Source organism: Hordeum vulgare, chromosome 5H (assembly GCF_904849725.1).
Source record: "Hordeum vulgare subsp. vulgare chromosome 5H, MorexV3_pseudomolecules_assembly, whole genome shotgun sequence".
NCBI lineage: Eukaryota > Viridiplantae > Streptophyta > Magnoliopsida > Poales > Poaceae > Hordeum > Hordeum vulgare.
The window spans coordinates 99,218,914-99,224,295 of record NC_058522.1 but is presented as its reverse complement, the minus strand read 5'-3'; positions in this window follow the sequence as shown (position 1 = coordinate 99,224,295).

Here is a 5,382-nt window from a genome sequence, read left to right as displayed (position 1 = left end):
TATATAGAAAGTGGAGTTTTGATCACCGGAAGAGTTTCGGAGATCGTCGGTATTGTATTGGGACCACCGGAAGGGTTCCGGGGGTCCACCAGGAAGGGCCATGCTACAGCAACAGACAACAGCGCTAGAGATTGACACGTTGACGGAGACTGGGCTTGCATTGGTTTTTACCTTGAAGAAGAAAGGGTGGTGCAGCACAGGAGCAGTAAGTATTTCCCTCAGTTTGAGAACCAAGGTATCAATCCAGTAGGAGAATCTCGTCAAGTCCAGAGTACCTGCGCAAACACAAAAGAGCTTGCACCCAATGCTATAAAGGGGTTGTCAATCCCTTCAAGATTGATTGCAAAGTGAGATCTGAAGGCGGCAAGTGCAACGAAGTAAAAGAGTAAGGCTAAAAATATGGTGTGAAGTAGACCCGGGGGCCATAGTGTTCACTAGAGGCTTCTCTCAAAATACCAAATATTACGGTGGGTGAACAAATTACTGTCGAGCAATTGATAGAACCGCGCAAAGTCATGACGATATCTAAGGCAATGATCATACATATAGGCATCACGTTCGAGACAATTAGACCGATACTTTCTGCATCTACTACTACTACTCCACACATCGACCGCTGTCCAGCATGCATCTAGTGTATTGAGTTCATGACAAACAGAGTAACGCCTTAAGCAAGATGACATGATGTAGAGGGATAAACTCAAACCAATGATGAAAACCCCATATTTTTACCCTTTATGGCAACAACACTATGCGTGCCTTGCTACCCCTTTTGTCACTGGGTGAGTTCACCGCACGGTATGAACCCAAAACCAAGCACTTCTCCCAATGCAAGAATCATAGATCAAGGTGGCCAAACAAAACCCACAACTCGAAGAGAATTACAAGGATATGAAATCATGCATATAAGAAATCAGAAGAAACTCAAATAAGATTCATAGATAATCTGATCATAAATCCACAATTCATCGGATCTCCACAAACACACCGCAAAAGAAGATTACATCGGATAGATCTCCATGAAGATCCTGGAGAACTTTGTATTGAAGATCCAAGAGAGAGAAGAAGCCATCTAGCTACTAGTTATGGACCCGTAGGTCTATGGTGAACTACTCACGCATCATCGGAGAGGTCATGTTGTTGATGAAGAAGCCCTCCGTATCCGAATGCCCCCTCCGGTAGGGCACCAGAATGTGCCCGAGATGGGATCTTGCGAAGACAGAAGCTTGCGGCGGCGGAAAAATACTTTCGATGATCTCCTGATTTTTTCTGGAATTTTTGGGAATATATAGGTGAAAGAGCTAGGGCAGAGGTGGCCCAGGGAGCCAACAAGCCTGGGAGGCGTGGGCCCCCCTGGTCGCGGCTAGGGGGCTTGTGGGGTGCCTGGTGGCCCCCTGCCTTGGTTCTCAAGTTCCCCGATCTTCTTCTATTTCGGAAAAAATCTTTTTGGAAGTTTCGTTCCGTTTGGACTCCGTTTAAAATCCTCCTCTGAAAAGGGTCAAAAACATGGAAAAAACAGGAACTGGCACTTGGCACTGAGTTAATAAGTTAGTCCCAAAAAAAGATATAAAAGACATACAAAACATCCAAAGTTTGACAAGATAATAGCATGAAACCATCAAAAATTATAGATACGTTGGAGATGTATCAGGCCACCAGCCCCGAAGTGTTGCGTGGGCCAAAAGTGGGTGGGAACCAGCCCCTAGGTTGGCTGGTGCGCCACCCACCTTAACCCAAGGCGCACAAGAGAGAGAGGGACGTCTAACCCTAGGCGTGGGGTCTACCTTGAGTGGCAAGCCACCCTAGGGCGCCGCCTCCTGCTCCTCTTGGGCCGCCGCCCCCCATCTACGGCTGCCGCACCACCTAGGGGTAACCCTAGGGGTGGCGCACCCTCTTCCCTCTACCCCTACATAAACCCAAGGGGTTTTGGGGCTACACCACACAAGTTCTTCCTCCCCTCGGTGCAACCCTACCTCTCCTCGTCCTCGTCCTCTGTAGCGCTTGGCGAAGCCCTGCCGGAGTACCACGTAGCTCCACCGTCACGACGCCGTCGTTCTGCCGGAGCTCTCCCTCAACCTCTTCTCTCTCCTTGCTGGATCAAGGCGTAGGAGACGTCATCAGGCTGCACGTGTGTTGAACGCGGAGGCTCCGTTGTTCGACGCTTAGATCAGAATCTTCCGCGATCTGAATCGCTACGAGTACGACTCCATCAACCGTGTTCTAGTAATGCTTCAGCTTAGCAATCTTCAAAGGTATGAAGATTCTCTACCCCTTTTCTCTTTGCTAGTTTCTCCTAGATAGATCCTTGTGTGACGTAGGAAAATTTTGAATTACTACTACGTTCCCCAACAGTGGCATCTGAGCCAGGTTCTATGCGTAGATTCTATGCACGAGCAGAACACAAAAGTTGTGGGCGATGATTTTGTCAATTTCTTGCCGTTACTAGTCCTATATTTTTTTGGCAGTATTGTGGGACGAAGCGGCCCGGACCGACTTTACACGTTCGCTTACGTGAGACTGGTTCCACCGCCTGACATGCACTTGGTGCATAAGGTGGCTAGCGGGTGTCTGTCTCTCCCACTTTAGTCGAATTAGGTTCGATGAAAAGGGTCCTTATGAAGGGTAAATAATATTGGCATATCAACGTTATGTCTGTCACGTAGGTAAGAAGCGTTCTTGCTAGAAACCCAAATCAGCAACGTAAAACTTGCAACAACAATTAGAGGACGTCTAACTTGTTTTTGCAGGGTATGCTATGTGATGTGATATGGCCAAAAGGATGTGATGTTACATATGTGATCTATGAGATTGATCATGTTCCTGTAATAGGATTCACGACTTGCATGTGGATGAGTATGACAACCGGCATGAGCCATAGGAGTTGTCTTAATTTATTGTATGAGATGCAACACCATGTGATTACTTTACTTTATTGCTAACCGTTAGCTATAGTAGTAGAAGTAATAGTTGGCGAGACGACTTCACGGAGACAAAGTGATGGAGATCATGGTGTCATGCCGGTGAAAATGATGATCATGCCGTGCCCCGAAGATGGACATCAAAGGAGCAAGATGATAATGACCATATCATGTCACTATATTATTGCATGTGATGTTTATCATGTTTTTCATCTTATTGCTTAGAACGATAGTAGCAAAGATAAGATGATCCCTCATTAAAATTTTGATATAAGTATTCCCCTAAGTATGCACCGTTGCGAAGGATTGTTATCTCCAAGCACCACATGATGATCGGGTGTGATAAATTCTAACATTCGCATACAACGGGTGTAAGCCAGATTTACACACGCAAAACACTTAGGTTGACTCGACGAGCCTAGCATGTACAGACATGTCCTCGGAATAAGAGAGACCGAAAGGTCGAACATGAGTCGTATGGATGATACGATCAGCATGGAGATGCTCACCGTTGATGAATAGTCCATCTCACGTGATGATCAGACACGGGCTAGTCGACGTGGATCATGTAGCACTTGGATGACTAGAGGGATGTCTATATGAGTGGGAGTTCATTATATAATTCGATTAGATGACTTAATTATCATGAACATAGTCTAAAATTGTCTTTACAAATATTGTAGATCAAATGGCCAACGCAAATGTCTCATTCAACTTCAATGCGTTCCTAGAGAAAACCAAGGTGAAAGACGATGGAAGCAACTATGCAGACTGGGCTCATAATTTACAGCTCATCCTCACCGCTTCCAAGAAGGCATATGTGCTTGATGCGCCGCTAGGTGATCCTCCCGCGGCATCCTAAGCCGTTCAGAACGTCTGGCAATCATGGAGTGATGACTACTCTCTGGTTCAATGCGGCATTCTTTATAGTTTAGAACAGGGGCTTCAAAGGCGTTTTGAGCAACATGGAGCATATGAGATGTTCGAGGAGCTGAAACTAGTTTTTCAAGCTCATGTCTGGGTCGAGAGATATGAAGTATCCGACAAGTTCTTTAGTTGTAAGATGGAGGAGAATAGTTATGTCAGTGAGCACAGACTCAAAATTTCTGGGTTGCACAACCACTTGACTCAGCTGGGAGTTGAACTTCCAGATGACGCGGTCATTGACAGAATCCTCCAATTGCTTCCACCAAGCTATAAGGGCTTTGTGATGAACTACAACATGCACGGGATGGATAAGACCATTCCCGAGTTGTATTCAATGCAAGGGTAAAAATAACATCAAGTGTTGATGGTGAATAAGACCACCAGTTTCAAGAAAGGCAAGGGTAAAAAGAACTTCAAGAAAGATGGAAAAGCAGTTGCCGCACCCGGTAAACTAGTTGCTGGGAAGAAGCCAAAGAAAGGACCCAAGCCTGAGACTGAGTGCGATTATTGTAAGGGAATCGGTCACTGGAAGCGGAATTGACCCCAGTACTTAGCGGATAAGAAGGCCGACAACGTCAAAGGTATATATGATATACATGTTATTGATGTGTACCTTACCAGTGCTCGTAGTATCTCTTGGGTATTTGATACCGGTGTTGTTGCTTACATTTGCAACTCAAAGTAGGAACTGCGGAATAAGCGGAGGCTGGCAAAGGACGAGGTGACGATGCGCATCGGGAATGGTTCCAAGGTCGATGTGATCGTTGTTGGCACGCTTCCTCTACATCTACCTTCGGGATTAGTTTCAAACCCTAATAATTGTTATTTAGTACCAGATTTGAGCATGAACATTGTACCGTGATCTTGCTTCATGCGAGATGGCTACTCATTTAAATCTGAGAATAATGGTTGTTCCATTTATATGAGTGATATGTTTTATGGTCATGCCCCGCTGGTCAATGGTTTATTCTTGATGAATCTCGAACGTGATGTTACACATATTCACAGTGTGAGTACCAAAAGATGTAAAGTTGACAATGATAGTCCCACATACATGTGGCACTGCCGCCTTGGTCATATCGGTGTCAAGCGCATGAAGAAACTCCATACAGATGGACTTTTGGAGTCTCTTGATTTTGAATCGTTTGACACATGCGAACCGTGCCTCATGGGCAAGATGACCAAGACTCCGTTCTCCGGAACAATGGAGCGACCAACCAACTTATTGGAAATAATACATATCGATGTATGCGGTCCAATGAGCATTGAGGCTCGCGGTGGCTATCATTATGTTCTCGCCATCACTGATGACTTAAGTAGATATGGGTATGTCTACGTAATGAAACACAAGTCTCAAACCTTTGAAAGGTTAAAGGAATTTCAGATTGAGGTAGAGAACCAACGTGACAAGAAAATAAAGTTCCTACAATCTGCTCATGGAGGAGAATATTTGAGCCACGAGTTTGGCACACACCTAAGGGAATGTGGAATTGTTTCACAACTCATGCTGCCTGGCACACCGCAGCGTAATGGTGTG